This window comes from Chelonia mydas, chromosome 6 (genome assembly GCF_015237465.2).
Source record: "Chelonia mydas isolate rCheMyd1 chromosome 6, rCheMyd1.pri.v2, whole genome shotgun sequence".
NCBI classification, from domain to species: Eukaryota; Metazoa; Chordata; order Testudines; family Cheloniidae; genus Chelonia; species Chelonia mydas.
Genome location: NC_051246.2, coordinates 18,525,915 through 18,543,824, shown reverse-complemented (window position 1 = coordinate 18,543,824; position 17,910 = coordinate 18,525,915). Strand labels below are relative to the sequence as shown.

Genomic DNA, 17,910 nt, shown 5'->3' with positions numbered 1-17,910 from the left:
CCCCATCCTTCCCTACCCTCAACTGTTCCTCTAGAAGATGGATGGAGATCACCAACATATTTCACCCAAGTGCTGTCAGGCAACAAACACTTTTGCTCTTGAACTGGGTGAGCGAGAACCTAGAGGTGAAAGGCTCCATATCGAATTCCTGAGTCAGACAGTCGCTCAGACTGTGGTATGCCCTACATCCTATTTCCCAGTCCCCTGACTTTAGCTCTTTGTGCTGACCTGGGCTCAGATTCAGACCAAACTACCTAGAGGCGTAAAGCTCCATATCCCAGTTCTCATCAAGAAACCAGTTACTCACTACATGGCTGTATTGTAACTGGTGCCCAAAGTGTGGAAGGCTCCAGTCCCATTGAGGTACCCACTCTCACAACATGGGGCCAGACTGGAATGAAGAACCAAGCAGTGAATGTCTCCGTATCCCATTCAGTTCTTCTGTGCCTTCTGTCCCATTCTTTAAAACAACCCACAGGCATTGCTTTTCAAAGCTTAGATGTTCCTGAACTCTCACACCTTCCCTCTAGATGATGCCCCATTTTGAGGTCACAGCCAAGTGAAGGTGGAAATCTATGGACTTTGAGTGTTCTCCAAAATTTTGTTTAAGGACATTTTGGAAGATCTTATCGGGAAGATTTACATTTCTTATCAGGGTTATTAATTTGATAAGAAAAGCTCTGAGCTGTGTGTTTATAAGAAGCAGCACCCAGGCGTTTCTCTACATTCACCACTCATCACCACTGGCTTGCGTGTCAGACAACAACATGAAGTGGCTTCTGCTCCTGAGTTTGGTGGCGCTCTCTCAGTGCCGGGTGACAAAGTGAGTACTGGGGGAACACACCACTTTGGGCTGCTGAACTCGGCTTTCTACATAGCAATGTGTGATTATCAAGGGGAATGTCTGCACTTGTCTCATTCTCTTCTCTACTCTCCATTCACGTAAAGGCAGCAGCTGGGAACTACCCCTTAGCTTTGTGTTGTAGTGGAGGAATGAGGAAGGCAGGTCTTGTGGTTAAGGCACTGGAGTGGCACTTGAGAGATCTGGGTTAATTCCTGGCTCTAATACAGACCCCCTCTGTGACCAGGGGCAAGTGATGGAATCTCTCTCTGGGGATCAGTTCTCTGTGATAATATTAGTGTTTATTATTTGTATTATCACAGCATGTAGGACCCACAAGTCATGGATCAGAACTCCATTGTGCTAGGCACTGGAAGCCTGTCCCTTCCCTAAGTAGATAACAACCTTAGAATTAGAGAAGAGAGGACAGATGGATCCAGACAGACCGATGGGGGAGTACAAGTACATGAGGGACAGTGGTCTCTGCATACCAGCAGCCAAACTTTTATTCATGTTGGGTTTTTTTATAGGCATCTTGACAGAGGAGAGGTTTTAAGGAGGGATTTGAAGGAGGACAGTGAGGTAGCTTTGCAGATGTTTATGGGGAGGAACCTAGCCATTTTGGTGCCCTCTGCAGCCCCCGCTCTGCGTCCTGCGGGAAGTGGAGTGACCCGGCCCCAGCCTGCTCTGCAGGCTGGGGCTGGCTCACTCTACTTACTGCTGCCAGTGAGTGCAGGGAGCCCGACCCATCCTGCAGTCCTCAGGGGAAGGGCTGGCTGGAGTGGGGGCGGGGCTGGGGCAGAGCAGGGGCGGGAGCCATGTGGAAGAGGCAGAGCAGGGGCTGGAGCAGCACACAGCTGTGTAGGGCACCAGGAAATTTGGTGCCCCAAATTTCCTGGTGCCCTACACAGCTGCGTACTTTGCATATGGGTAAGGACGGCCCTGGGAGGACCTCCCAACCGTAGGGGGCAGGTGGGAGGAAGCATGAAGGTGCTTGACTGGAAATTTTCCAAGTGGGCAGTGGAGGCTGGCATCATGGGCCAATGGGAGGTGAGTATCGATAGCTTGATAGCAAATGAGGGATGAGAGGTAGGGTGGGATTGTTTGAGTGTGAAGGGCCTTGAAAGTAAAGACAAGCAGCTTATGCCTGATGAGATGGAGGGATGCAAAGAGAGGACTTTCATGGTGTCAGAGGATGCTCTACTCACTGCTGGATAGTAACTCTTCCTGGCCTCTCTGGGGATTAGTTCTGTGGGGCCTACACCCCTTGCACTCCATCTCTTTGTTGCTTCTTCTTGGTCTGCAGACCCTCTGTCACTCCAGGAACTACTGCTGCTACCTCCTCGTGACTTGGCCTTCTGTTCGGGTCACCATGTGGCTTCCCCTTCTGGGGTATCACAGTCGCTTCTTATATCCCTTCTTAGGCTCAGGCAGTCTTTCCATTCTCTGCACAACTGGGGCCACTTCCCCAGTGGCTCTTTGGGGAACCCGGACCCATTCTCTACTCTGGGTTCCAGCTCAGGGACCCTCTAATCAGCAGCCAAGATCTTTGCTGCCACTTTCCCTAAGCCTTTCCTACCTATCTGGCTTCCACCCCTCTCTGGGTTGGCCAGCCTCCCAACTTCCTCTTCCCAGGGAGGCTACCTGCCTCTGTAGTCTCAAAACATGCCGCCCTTCTCCCAGGGAGAGACTGCAGCCTATTTCCCTGCAGCCCCCTTCTGCTTTCTGCTCCCCAGCTTTGTGGAAGCCCTGCCTGTTCCTGCACAGGTGGGCTTCTTCTAATTAGGGCTTTTCTCTCAGCTTTAATTTCCCCCAGCTTGCCGCCTAATAGGTTAATTGGCCCCTCTGACCTACCTTAACCCCTTCAAGGGGAGTGTTGGGAGGACACGCCATCACACATGGTCAAAGTAACACACTAGGAAAATTATCTTTGCAGTAGCATTATGAACGTGCATGAGTAGGGCAAGACAGCATTTGTCAAGGCCAGGGAAAAGAATGTTGCAGCAACTGAGGCATGAAATGAGGAGAGCTGGGACGAGAGCTATAGTTGTCTGAAGGAAAGGCTGCATCTCAGAGAGCTTATGCAAGAAGATTTGGCAAGATTTAAACATAACCCGGATGTGAGGAGCTAGAGAAAAGTCCATGTTGAAGATGACCTCAGGTTATGGCCTGCGTGAGAGGCAAGATGGAGTGGTTGCCAACAGTGATCAAGGAAAGAGATAGTGGGGGAGGGCTTGATGGGAGGAGGAAGATTAGGAGCTCTGTTTTAGTCATGCTGAGGTGGAGCTGACAGTGAGACATCCATGAGGAAATGTCAGGGAGACAGGCCTGTTGGAATTTCTTCCGAGACCCCTTCCCACTTGACTCCCCAAGCACTTCGTTTGACTCCGCATTTCCTCACTCAGGTGTCTTCGGTTGGCAAACTGTAAAGCTATGCTGGGCTGATCTGACTCATCTGCAGGGGGTGGATGCAGGGTGCATCAAGGATCCAGAGTTACACAAATAACCCTGCTTCCTTTACATACATTTACACGTCACATTCATTGCATTTACTATGTATTGTATCACACATTTGGGGATTGGCTTGGTTACTTTGTAGGAACCAATCCCTGTACAGCATGCTCTATCCATGCCATGTGCGACTTACGCATTTTTATGTTCCCATCTTATCTTGTCCATTGTTACCCTGTACTTTGTAAATGATTCCCTTGATGTTCCCTGCCTTATATTGGCTAGTTCAGCCATTCTCTCTTGGCTTACCACCCACTTACCTGTCCTGGTTAGCACCGACATTCTGTGTTCAGTCGGCCGATCTATTAACCTCTCTAACCCTGTCTCCCAAAAAATGAGGCTTCCCCCATGTTCAGTTACTGCCATCAAGCCTGGCGTACAAGGCCAAGATTTCAGTTTGGACATGAGGAGACAGGTGTAGCCGAGGGCGGTAGATTTGTGAGTTATCGGTATAGATATAGTAGTGGAATTTATGTTTGTGAATAATATTGCACAGAGATAAGGGATAGAAGGATAACAGACAGGGACAAAGGATCCTTCCAGAAAGTTGAAGGGTGGATCCACTGAAGACATCAAAGAGTGATTACAGATATAGGAGGGAGAACCATGAGAGTAGAGAGACTTGGAAGCCAAGGGAGAACGTGATTTCAAGCAGAACAGTGTGGTCAACGGAGTCAAGGAGGCTGATAATTCTTCCTTTGTCCATCTTGTCTATTTCCGCTGGGTCATCTCTCTGTCATCTCTAGTACACATGTGCTGGAATTTTCCAAGGGTCCTATGGGAATTATGTGCCCAACTCCCATTGACTTTCAGTGCACTGGGACCCCAACTCCTTTACACTCCTTTGATAATCCTAGGTGTACTAAGGGGTCTCAGTGCAATGTAAAAGCTGGATTGCACAGTATTCCCTGACTACTGCTTATTTGTTACTGATCAGTCTCTCTCCCCACCCTTGTTGATTAGGGTCTCCCTGAAGAAGATGAAATCCCTGAGGCAGATCCTTAAGGAACATGGCTTGCTGGAGGATTTCCTGAAGAAACACCCTTACAACCCGGCCTCCAAGTATTTCCCCAGCCTGGCCAACGAGGATGCCAGTGAGCCCCTAACAAACTACATGGATGTGAGTATGGCAGGAGATCAGGTCTTGTAGCCTCCCTCTCCTCATCAAAGCTTCCCACTCCTCTGCCAAGAGCTGATCTCTCCTCCTCCCAAAAGTGCCCCAACACGCTCCCTTACCCATGTGCTTCCAACCAAGCTCTCATCTTGCTGCTGCCAAAAACCTGTGCTGGGCCACCCAGCCCTGATTTGATGGTTTCAAGGTTCCTTCGCCACTCTGAACTCTAGGGTACAGATGTGGGGACCTGCATGAAAGACCCCCTAAGCTTATTTTTACCAGCTTAGGTTAAAAACTTCCTCAAGGTACAAACTTTGCCTTGTCCTTGAACCGTATGCTGCCACCACCAAGCGTGTTAAAGAAAGAACAGGGAGAGAGCCCACTTGGAGACTTCTTCCCTCAAAATATCCCCCCAAGCCCTACACCCCCTTTCCTGAGAAGGCTTGTTAAAAATCCTCGCCAATTCGTACAGGTGAACACAGACCCAAAACCCTTGGATCTTAAGAACAATGAAAAATCAATCAGGTTCTTAAAAGAAGAATTTTAATTAAAGAAAAGGTAAAAGAATCACCTCTGTAAAATTAGGATGGTAAATACCTTACAGGGTAATCAGATTCAAAACATAGAGAATTCCTCTAGGCAAAACCTTAAATTACAAAAAGACACAAAAACAGGAATATACCTTCCATCCAGCACAGCTTATTTTACCAGCCATTTAACAAAAGGAAATCTTATGCATTTCTAGCTAGATTACTTACTAACTAACAGAAGTTCTGAGACTGCATTCCTGATCTGTTCCTGGCAACAGCATCACCCAGACAGATGAACCCTTTGTTTCCCCCCCATCCCGATTTGAAAGTATCTTGTCTCCTCATTGGTCATTTTGGTCAGGTGCCAGCAAGGTTATCTTAGCTTCTTAACCCTTTAGAGGTGAAAGCGTTTTGCCTCTGGCCAGGAGGGATTTTATAACACTGTATACAGAAAGGTGGTTACCCTTCCCTTTATTTTTATGACAGATGGGATTAAGAAGAGCACTGGGAACAGCACTCCCAGGGTCTGCTGGCTCCCCCCTACTCACCGGCCCCTCTCACACACTGTTATTTATGGGGACTAGGGCTAAATGACTCTGTGCCTCAGATGCCAGTAGGTGCTAGGAGCCGTGCTTGGCAAAGTGATGGCAGAGGAACACCAGGTCAGGCTGAGCCTGTAGCGAGGGCACCATAGCCCAGACCCTCAGCTGGTGTAAATCAGCTTGGGTAGCTATAAAGGTTTATACCAGCTGAGGATCTAGTCCTTGGATGGCAATGGTTCCCTCTCTTTACATCGTTCTTTGTCCTGCTTTGGCAGATCGAGTATTATGGAACCATCTCCATTGGCACCCCAGCCCAGGAGTTCTCTGTCCTTTTCGACACCAGCTCTATACTGCTCCAGCACAGCCTGCAGTAAGTCACCTGTAATGCCTCTTGCCTTGACATTCCAGCTGGGCAGGTTGATTGAAATCATAGAGATTTACATTAGCAAGGAGGAACCTTAATTGAAATAATTGATTTTAATCTTGCTTTGCATTTGTACTTTTTAGTTATTTTTCTAAAGGAAGTTGATTCTCACTGGTTTGTTACCACTATAAACATGTTGAGGCCCCACCCTACTCACACCATCCCCCCTCCCTCTGTCGTTCACTCTCCCCAACCCTCTCTCACTTTCACCAGCCTGGGGCAGGGGGCTTGGGGTGCGGGCTCTGGGTTGGGGCCGAGGGTTTGGGAGTGTGGGAGGGGGCTCTGGGCTAAGCCTAGGGCAGGCAATTGGGGTGCAGTAGGGGGTGAGGGGCGTGGGCTCTGGGAAGGAGTTTGGGTGCAGGAGGGGGCTCTGGGCTGGGGTAGGGGTGCAGGATTCAGGCTTTGGGAGGGAGTTTCAGTGAGGGAGGAGGCTCAGGGCTGGGGGTCAGGGTGGAGGAGGGGATATGGGGTGTGGGCTCTGGGATGGTGTTTGGGTGCGGGAGGGGGCTCAGGGTTGGGGCAGGGGTTTGGGGTGTAGGATGCAGGCTCTGACCAGGAGGCGCTTACCTCGGGTGGCTCCCAGTCAGTGGTGCAGCAGGGCTAAGGCAGGCTCTCTGCCTGCCCTGGTCCCACGCTGCTCCTGGAAGAAGCCAGCATGGCCCTGGGGAGGGGGAGGGGGAGAGGAGGCTCTGCGCGCTGCCCTTGCCTGCAGGCACCAACCCCGCAGCTCCCATTGGCTGCAGTTCCTGGCCAATGGGAGCTGCGGAGTTAGTGCTGGAGGTGGGGGAGTGCACAGAAACCCTCCACCTCTCCACCAGGGACCTCAGGAACATGCTGGCTGCTTCTGGAAGCAGCACAGGGCCAGGACAGGCAGGGAGGCTGTCTTAGCCCTGCTGTGCCGCCGGACTTTTAGCTGCCTAAAATCTCCCGGATTGGCTTCAGTAGCCTCCAGGAGATAGGGCCTGATTCTGCGAGACTCCCGACGAAACCAGGAAGGTTGGCAATACACATTTATTTACGCAATTATATAGCTTAATATACAATTATTCAGATAAATAATTTGTACGTTTTTCAATTATTTTAGAGAATGGTGAGGGATGCATTTCTTATTCACTATGTAATTACTTTTTGATTTGTGTCAAACTCAATTTGCATGGAAATTGGAATTCACTTTAAAATGCAAAATCCAGCTTTTAAAAAAAATTAGTTAAAACTCCTTTGAATGGGCTGGATACATAAGAAAGAAAAATTTATCAAAACATGTTTTGCATTTAAAAATAACAGATTTATGAAACAAAGGAAGTGTTATCTGTAGTTAGTGAATTGAACTGATTGTTTCTGATCAGCGTGTCCTTCAAGATTTTAGAACTTGCAGAGCTCATCCTCTCGCACCTAGTTTTTACTCAGAGATTGGAAGAGGAAAACAAGCATTCCCACTTTTCAATTTCCAATTAGTTTCTTAAATTGGAATGAACGAGTCCATGAACTGAACTAGTTAATAAATGAATATAAAGAAAGTATTCTCTTTGCACTTGCAGAAGAGCCTACTGCTGTCAAAAGCTTGTTTAGCACTTGAAGAAATTGTGTTTCCAGATTATGAGAGCACTGAAATTCCACCAGTTCCATTGACTTTCTTTAAAGGCGGAAAACATGAACTGCTTAATAGTAACATTTTTATGTAATTGATATGATTTTAGTGGATTTTAGTAAGTTTAGACCTTAACATATGTTGTCCTAATGTCAAGGTTAATTTTAAATAGGATTTTTAAAATCATCTATTTTTATCCACCTCAGAAGCCAGAGAGCAGTAGGTCTCCCTCCATTATCCCTTCACGTGCTGCATGGTGTCAGAGGGAAAACAGGCCCTAGTCAGACCCGAAGCTAGATCCACAAAGGCACTTAGGTGTGGCAATGCTGAGCGCTGCAATGCTTGACTCTTCGGCACCCTGTCCCCACTAAGGAATTCATAGCCTGTTTAGGCATCCAGGCTCTCTATACAACACATGGGGAGAGTTACAAGTGTCCGTCTGTGACCATCTGACTCTTCTGTACTTGCAGCAAACCACAACCAATTCAACCCATCAGACTCCTCCACCTATGAGGCCACTAGTGAGAGTCTCTCCATCCAGTATGGCAGTGGCAACATGACCGGATTCCTGGCGTACGACACCGTCCAGGTAAATCACAAGAAAGGATCAAGATTAGGAGTTATAAGGACAAGATGCATCTGGGAATCTAAAGAGGAATTCCACATGGAGTGAACTGGGAGAGGGGGATAGAGAAGGGTAGAGAAGAGAGGAGATAAAGCCAGAGAAAGAGGTGGGAGACACAAGAGCAAGCCAGAGATCATCTGCATTTTTGTATCATGCTCACTCTATTTTACCCACTTACAAGCAGAGTGCAGCTAATATGTTGACTCATATTGAAGAGGGTAGGGTGTACAGCACCACTGCTCCCTACTGTATGGAACAGAGCTGCTCTGCTGTATGCAGTTAGTGCCTTTGTATGGCAGGGAAGCTTTTAGAGCAGGAGCATCTCAGTTTTTTCTCTGCTGTTGGCATGAAGTGTGGAGTGAGTGTGGCATCCAGAATAGGAACAACTGCGAAATCCTAGGTGATCAAAGGGGCTTTATAGGATTGTTCATACATATAATACCCATTGAAACTATTCTTAATGCTGGGGCCTCATTCTGATCTCATGCTGGTAACTGCCCACTTCAGCTGAATGAGTCAACAAAGAAAGAAATCAAAGTCAGACCCATTAGCGCCTACGCATGTAACCCAGTCATTCATAGGCTGTTCCCATATGTGGGGGAGAGCAGAGTTCAGCTTCTGAAAACTTCCCACCCATGAAGTTCCCTCTGGTAGGACTTAGCAGCTTCTCCTCAGGTACAGCATGTGTCTGATTGTCCCCATCCCTCCCCCAAGATTGGAGGCATTGTGGACACCAAACAGATCTTTGGCCTGAGTGAAACTCAGCCCGGCACAGCCTTTGAGTACTCCGAATTTGATGGGATCCTGGGTCTGGCCTTCCCAAGCATCGCCTCTTCTGGAGCTACCCCCGTCTTCGACAACATGATGAATGAGGGTTTGGTGAACCAGGACCTCTTCTCTGTCTACCTGAGCTTGTAAGTCAGGGCTGGAAACAGCCCATCTACTGCAGTGAGATCCACGTTCATATAATGCCTCTCACACTGAGTGACCCCTGCAACGTTTGCATTAGAATTCCCCAAAAGCAGCTGTGACGGGTTCGGTCACAGAGTTCCCTTGGGAGTGTCACCTGACATGCTGAAGTTACCTCTGAGCCCATTTTCCCTGCAAGCTTGGGACTCCAGAACCCTGCCTTGTTGAACCAGACATGCTATCCTGTTGCAACATAGACCCAGGTCTGGTCCACGCCCCCAGAGCTGCAGCTTTAACTAAAAACTGCTCAGCAGGTCACCTATCTCCAGCATCCAGACATCCAGTTCCCAATGGGACCCAAACCCAAAATAAATCCGTTTTACTCTGTATAAAGCTTATACAGGGTAAACTCATAAATTGTCTGCCCTCTATAACACTGATAGAGAGATATGCACAGCTGCTTGCTCCCCCAGGTATTAAGCACTTACTCTGGGTTCATTAATAAACAAAAATGATTTTATTAAGTATAAAAAGTAGGATTTAAGTGGTTCAAATTAATAACAAACAGAACAAAGTAAGTCACTGTCATAAATATAAAGGGAAAGGTAACCACCTTTAAAATCCCTCCTGGCCGGAGGAAAAATCCTTTCACCTGTAAAGGGTTAAGAAGCTAGGATAACCTCGCTGGCACCTGACCAAAATGACCAACGAGGAGACAAGATACTTTCAAAGCTGGATGTGGGGAGAAACAAAGGGTCTGTCTGTGTGATGCTTTCGCCAGGGACAGAACAGGAATGGAGTCTTAGAATTTAGTAAGTAATCTAGCTAGATATGCGTTAGATTATAATTTCTTTAAATGGCTGAGGAAATAAGCTGTGCTGAAAGGAATGGATATTCCTGTCTTTGTGTCTTTTTGTAACTTAAGGTTTTGCCTAGAGGGATTCTCTATGTTTTGAATCTAATTACCCTGTAAGGTATTTACCATCCTGATTTTACAGAGGTAATTCTTTTTACATTTTCTTCTATTAAAATTCTTCTTGTAAGAAACTGAATGCTTCTTTTCATTGTTCTTAAGATCCAAGGGTTTGGGTCTGTGGTCACTTATGCAAATTGGTGAGGATTTTTATCAAACCTTACCCAGGAAGCGGGGTGAAAGGCTTTGGTGAGGATTTTGGGGGAAAGACATTTCCAAACAGCTCTTTCCCAATAGTAAACCCAGTTAGACGTTTGGTGGTGGCAGCGAAAGTCCAAGGGCAACAGGTAAAATAGTTTGTACCTTGGGGAAGTTTTAACCTAAGCTGGTAAAAGTAAGCTTAGGAGGTTTTCATGCAGGTCCCCACATCTGTACCCTGGAGTTCAGAGTGGGGAAGGAACCTTGATATGGTGGCAGAGCGGTGGGATCAACTTGAAATCATTTTGAGATCAATTTGAGATTTTTTGAACCAGAAACACAGATTTCAAAAGAGAATTTTTTTCCTTTGGGCTGCTGGAAAGCAGGTTTCCAACTGGAAGTAGTTGCAGTTTTTTTTTCTCTGCTTTGGGGCCAGAGCAGAGACAAAAGGGAATTGTGTTTTGTGAGCTGGAGTTTTCTCTACCTAAAGGCAGGGTAGTTAACCTCCAACAGGGAAATTCACAAGACTTCACAGACCTGAAGTTGTTTTTTTACCTAAGAGCAACTAGAGGGGTTTTCTGCCTATTTGCCTTGAGACAAAGGTGTTAGGGTTTTTTTTGTTTGCTTTTTGGTTTTTTTTTAGGATTCCTCTGTCGGCTGACAATCACTATTAGAGAATATAGGTATCATATTACAGCACAGCAAAATTTTATAAGCCAAGTTTTTTGTTTCTTTCTAACTCTCGGGTGTAAAGTTAGTTAAAAACAGAGAGGTTAGGATGACAGACTCCACGGTTCAACAAAACCTGGAATTAGGCAGATTGGAGGCTGAGGAAAAACAAAAGGAATATGAAAGATGGATAGAACTCATGCAGATGGAGATGGATGCAAACGCAGCCAGGGAAAAAGAAATGGAGGCTGCCCACAGGAGGGAAATGGAGGCAAAGGACAATGTACTGGAGGCGAAGGAAAAAGAGAGGAAGCATGCACTGGAGATGGAGAAGACAAAGGCTCAGCAGAATATACCAACAAACCCTAGCAATCCTTGTCCAGGTACCACTTCCCATCCCAGAAAGTTCCCCACCTACAAGGCAGGCGATGAATCATAGAATCATAGAATAACAGAGTTGGAAGGGACCTCTGGAGGCCATCTAGTCCAACCCCCTGCCCAGAGCAGGACCAATCCCAACAAAATCATCCCAGCCAGGGCTTTGTCAAGCCTGACCTTAAAAACTTCTAAGGAAAGGGCTTGTTATCCCAAGGGGAGCCTCTGACACACTGCAAACCAAACACACTGCTTCAGGTAGAATAAACAAACAGATTTATTAACTATAAAGATCCATGTTAAGTGGTCTGGTTACTTTTCAGTCAGGCTCTCCCCTTTGATCAGTATTTCAGTTGCTTGGTGGTGGTGGTGTCTGTAGATGTAGGTGGAAGAAGAGGGATCATGGCAAGTCAGGCCTGGGTAGTACAGGTTTTCCAGAGAAGATTGTCTTTATCTTATCAAAACCCTTCTGGCATGCCTCTGACCAAACCACCTTATTGGGTTGTTGCTTTTTACACAAGTTTGTGATTGGGGATACAATGTCGCTGAACTCACACGCAAACCTTCTGTAGTAGTTTGCCAGACCGATGAATGGTTGGACCTTTCTTTTAGTTTGGGGCACAGGCCAATTTACAGTGGCTTCCACTTTAAGGGGATCAAGGGTTATCTGTCCTCCCCCCTAACCCAATGTCCCAAATAAGGGACTCTGGCTGCTCCTCTTTTGCACTTAGAGGGCTTTACGGTTAGACCAGCCTCCTTGAGTTTGGACAGCACAATTCCCAGGTCTTGTTTATGATTGTCCCATGAGTCACTGAACACCGCTATGTCATCTATGTATGCCCTTGCAAAATTCTGTAAACTATTTAACACTTTGTTGACCAGCCTCTAGAAGGTCGCACCAGCATTGACCAAACCAAAAGGTAACATTGTGAATTCATAGAGGCAGATTTTTTCTGGACATCCTCATCCAGAGGGATTTGCCAGTAACCCCATATTAGATCAAAGGTGCTGAGCTATTTGGCTTTGCTCAGTATATCCAGCATGTCATCAATCCTAGGCAAAGGGTATGCGTCTGGTACTGTAACAGCATTAAGCTTTCTGTAGTCAGCACAAAATCTTACAGAGTTGTCCTTTTTAGGGACCAAGACTACAGGGGATGCCCAAGAGCTGTCAGACTCTTTAATCACTCCCAGGTCCAACATATGGTGTATCTCTGTACGAATTTGTTCTTGTACCTTGCCAGTGGCCCTTTAAGGCCTGGAAGGGGGTGGTTGTGACCCTACTGTAAGGATTTTGTGGGTTAGCATGTGTGTTTTTCCTGGCTTGTTGGAAAACACCTCACTGTATCCTTGCAGCACTGACAACACCTCCCCCCTTTCAGCTGGTGTCAACTCGTTGCAGATCTCAACGCTTCCCATAGTTGAACCCTCTTGGCATTCAGCCATCAAATCAATGAATGGATGTGCCTCAGTTTCCCCTTCCATACAACAGATCATGTTTACTATGGCCTCTCTGTTGTGATAGACTTTCAGCCTGTTCACATGCACAAGCTGTGGGAGAGCATCATCAAGGGGCTTTTTAACTTGATACGTGTCCTCATTTGCCACTTCTATTACCTCGAAGGGTCCCTCCTAAGAGTTTTGCACTTTATACTTTTTCGCAGGGCTTAATACCATTACCAAATCCCCTATTTCAAAAGTACGCTTACAAGTATTTTTTATCATACTACGCCTTTAGCCTGGATTGACTCTCTTGGAGATTGCTTTGAACTATTTCCATCATGTCTTTTAATTCTTTTCTAAACCTCTGAACATATTCAGTTACTGGTTCTTCTTTTACCTCAGTGTTTCCCTCCCAGGAATCTTTAGTGAGATCGAGGGGCCCCCTCATTTTTCTTCCATACAGAAGATAAAATGGGGAAAAACCTGTGGATTCCTGGGGTACCTCCCTGTATGCATGCAATAGAAATGGTAATAACCCATCCCAATTTTGGCCCCTCTTCTTAGTGTACATCCCTAGCATGGATTTTAGAGTCCCACTGAAACTTTCCACTGAACCATTGGCCTGTGGGTGATATGGGGCAGTTTTAAGTTGTTTTGTCCCATACAACTTCCATAGTTCGTATGGCTGCCTCTGCCTCCATAGCCCTTCTGTGCACAGCCTCCTCCCTGGCTGCCTCTGCCTCCATGGCCCTTCTGTGTGCAGCCTCCTCCCTAGGCTGCCTCTGCCTCCACGGCCCTTCTGTGCGCAGCCTCATCCTTGGCTGCCTCTGCCTCCACGGCCCTTCTGTGTGCAGCCTCCTCCCTGGCTGCCTCTGCCTCCACGGCCCTTCTGTGCGCAGCCTCCTCCCTGGCTGCCTCTGCCTCCACGGCCCTTCTGTGAGCAGCCTCCTCTCTGGCTGCCTCTTTTTCTTTTTCTTTTATCTCCAGGTCTTTCAGTTGCAGTCATCTCTGGTGCTCTCTCTCCTTTTCTGCAGACTAAAGCCTGAAAAGCTCCAACCTTGCAATGGCTTCACTGCTTTCACTCATTTTCCTGCTTTTCTGTTCCTACTTCCCTTTCCTGAAATAAGCAAACAGAAAATGACAAAACTGTGATCTCCTCCTGGCTGTTCTTAGCCACTGCACTTAAGACTCACTTAAAATCACAAATATCAGTGCTTAATGTGTGAACTTCACTTGGAGTAACAAGCCGTACACACACCCTTGCTTGCTGCGCCACTGAGATGTTCCCCTCTGGTGTTATCCAGACCAGTGATCTTCTAGGCCACTCCAATCCTTGACTCTGGGAGCCAGCCTTACCCAGCTCTGCTGTGAGAACCCCCACTCCTGGGCTGTTCACGCACAGCCTCTGGCATGTCAGCTGCTCCCAGCTATTTGCAAGCGAATGACACTAGCCAATATCTCCAGTCCCAGACACAACCCTTGGAACCTCTGTCTTGCAGTGTCCAGTTATACCTGCTCCACACTGCAAGCTCATATAAGTTTGTCAATTTAACAAACAAATTGATATGTATCAGGCTTGTTATCCCAAGGGGAGCCTTTGACACACTGCAAACCAAACACACTGCTTCAGGTAGAATAAACAAACAAACATGCTCAGTGCATCATGAGTCTTCTGAAGATACCCACCATGACAAACTTTGCATTGGATACCACACAAACATTTTATAAAGATGGGCATGGGGTGGAGGGTGTCCCCCTGAGGTACAGAGTGTCACATCTGGACCACGAGGAGCACATCGTCAGCATATGCCAACAGGGCCAGCTGCAACTCTGTCTCCTGAAGCACCAACCCTGTCAACCTCTGGTGGAGGAGTCAGAGGAAGGGCTCGATCTCCAGAGTGTACAGCTGGCCTGACTTTGGGCATCTCTGATGTACCCCCCACCCAAAGCTGACCAGCTTGGTCAGGGTCTAGTTGAGCCTGACCAGACACTCCAAGTCAGCCTACAGTACTGGGAGAAACCCCACAAACTGGGGCCTGAAGCCGAATGCCCACAGAGTGCCCAGCAGATACCCGTGGTCCATTCTGTCAAACGCCTTCTCCTGGTCCAGGGACAGGAGGGTGAATGACATTCCTACATCCCAGCTCCAAGAGGTCCCAGACCAAGTACAGATTATCAAAAAGGGTATGGTCTGGTTGGGATGGACCATGTCCGCCAACACAGACCCCAGCTGGAGCGAGATGGCCTTCACTATGACTTTGTAGTCTGTGCTGAGGAGCAAGGCTCCAACGGTCACAGAGGTCCCCCTTCTTGGGTAGCAAGGTGAACATGGTTCACCTGCACAACAGAGGGAGGACTCTGCTCTCCAAGGACTCAGCCCAGAGGGTGACAAGGTCTGAGCCAAAGACGTGCCAGAACACATGGTAGAACTCCACTGTCATTGGAGTGGTAGAACTCCATTGATGGGCATGAGACGGAGGGCTTCCGAGAACTCTGCCAGAGTGAAAGGCAGCTCTAGCCAGTCCCGGTCACCCATGCTGACCGTCAGGAGTCCATTTCAGAACATACTGCAAGCATCGGCGTCGGTCGGATCTGGGGAGGGCATCCCCAACCATAGGGGGCTGTGCCTTTTTATTCCTCTGGCCCTTCTTACCAGCCGACGGGGCTCCCCTCAAATGGTGGGGGGAGTAGCCATCCAGTGGCAGATCCTGGACTGGTGGTTGAGAGATTAGTCACTGGGAGACACGGGGGAGGTGGCAGGGGGACCACAGAGTCAATGGGAGGGACTCCACACACAGTTTTTCCCGCCATGATAGTAAGGGGCAGGGGTCTTCACTGGTGGAAGGAGAAGAAGGGAAAGAGAAGGTAAAAGCCTATCACTCCGCCGCGCTCGGCTGCAGGCAGGGGAGGAGGGTGCCAATGGGATGGGAGCACAGGGGAGCTGATCAAGGAAAGGAAGAGGGTGCGCAAGTACTGAGGCAGGGCAGGGATACCTGCTCCTCCGGCTGGACTAGGAAGCGGAGGACTATGGTATCATGAAGGGGTGCAGTGAACAGGGGCAACAGAAAAGGGGGCAGGGGCAAAAGCGCCAAGGAAGTGGGCATGGGCACACAGGGCAGAAGGCCTGAGCCGGGGGGAGCAAGGGAAGATAGAGGAAAAAGGGGCGCATTCCTCCGGGTGTCCACCCAGTTTCACTGTTGTTCCATGAGGGAAATGCTCTGTGCATTACACCGACTGGCCACCCGGTGTCATTGTTGCTCCATCAGGGAAATGTTTTGTGCATTAGCCCGACTGGCCACCCGGTGTCACTGTTGCTTCATGAGGGAAATGGTTTGTGCATTACCCCAAGTGGTCACCGGGTGTCACTGCTGCTCCATGGGGGAATAGCTCTGTGCATTCCCCCAACTGGCCTCCTGGTGTCACTGTTGCGCTTTGAGAGGAATGCTTTGTGCATTACCCCAAGTGGCCAACTGGTGTCATTGTTGCTCCACAGGAGAAGTGCTCTGTGCATTACCCTGACTGGCCACATGGTGTCACTATTGCTCCATGAGAGAAATGCTTTGTGCATTCCCCTGACGTTCCACTGGGTGTCACTGCTGCACTGTGGGGGAAATGATTTGTGACTTACCTCAACTGGCCACCTGGTGTCACTGTTGATCCATCAGGGAAATGCTGTATGTTTTACCCTGAGTGGCCAACTGGTGTCACTGTTGCTCCATAGGAGAAGTGCTCTGTGCATTACCCTGACTGGCCACATGGTGTCACTATTGCTCCATGAGAGAAATGATTTTTGCTTTCCCCTGACGTTCCACTGGAACAACAAGGAGTCCGGTGGCACCTTAAAGACTAACAGATAGGTTAGTCCACTGGGTGTCACTGCTGCACTGTGGGGGAAATGATGGGCGCATTTCCCCGACTGGCCACCCAGTGTCACTGTTGCTTCATCAGGGAAACGCTTTGTGCTTTACCCTGCGTGGCCAGGCTGCAGCCTCTGCAGATGATGGGGCAAAAGCACTGGAAAAGGGTGTGCTGTCCCATGCTACAGCAAGCTCCTATTGTAAGTTAAGGTTTTTTGCTGGGGGTCCCATCCCAATACCTGGGGAAGAGGCGTTTGAACCCTGGTTGGAACATACCACTGAAATGCTGCAGGAGTGGGCTGTACCAGATGCAGAAAAGCGAAGAGGTCCAGTAGAGAGCCTCAGGGGCCCAGCATTAGACGTGATTTGCACCCTGAAGCTCATTGACCCTGGGGTCGGTGTGAGGAATGGCCTAGAGGCCCTCGCACACACCTTTGGGAGTATAGAGGGCTCTGAGGACAGTTACTGGAAGTTCCTTAATTCCCGACAGCAAAGGGGCGAGAAGGTTTCAGCCTATATAGAGAGGCTGGAGAGACGGCTTCCGAGAGCTGTCCAGAGGGGAGCAGTAACTGCTGAGCAGATGGATCAGACCAGACTGGCTCAAAGTGTAAGAGGATCTCAATGTCAGCACCCGATTCTACTTCATCTCTGGCTAATAGAAGGGCAGGAACCTCCCCCGAGTTACTCCCAGCTGATAAAAGAGGTGAGAGAGGAGGAAGAAAGGCAGGCTGCCAGTGTGTTTTGGGAAGCCCAACTGTCTGAGCCAGCCAGCACAGCACCCCTATGAACAGCCACTCTACTGATGGTGAGCACCAGAGAGGAACTTGCCCAAGAAATGCAGGTCCTGACAGAACAGACAGCTGAGCTGCAAAGCACCACTGAGCGAATTAAGACTTCCAGGCATAAGGAGCCGCCGGCTGTAGCGATGGAGAAGTCAGCATTTAGAGCCACCATCCCCCCTGGGCAAAGGGGGAAAGGACAATTCTTCTGCTACTGATGTGGTCAGGATGGGCACAGTGCTGCCAAGTGCTGTAATGAAGAAAATCCCTCCTTAGTGTATGGAAAACTGAGGATCAGTGGGGAGGGGTCAAGGAACTGCCGAACAGTCTGGGGAAGGGGGCCGCTCAGATCCAAAGGACTTGAAGGCTCCCCTAGAAGAGACTGTCCAGCTGGAATCCCCGCAGGACTGACAGGGCCTCGAGCGGAGCTCACGGTGAGGACTGAAGGGTTGGAGTGTAAAGCAGTGCTCCACATTGGATCTCAAGTGACAATTATATTTCACTCATTCTACCAACAGATGCTTAGGCACCTGCCTATACAGCCACTGACAGGACTTTGTCTGTGTGGCCTCAGCATGGATGAATACCCCTGC

At 48.5% G+C, this 17,910-nt stretch overlaps 1 pseudogene; it reads left to right on the top strand.

Annotated features, from left to right (window-relative positions):
• The first annotated feature begins 767 nt into the window (after positions 1 to 767).
• Positions 768 to 9,093, top strand: LOC119566343 (annotated as a pseudogene).
• The last annotated feature ends 8,817 nt before the right edge of the window (positions 9,094 to 17,910 follow it).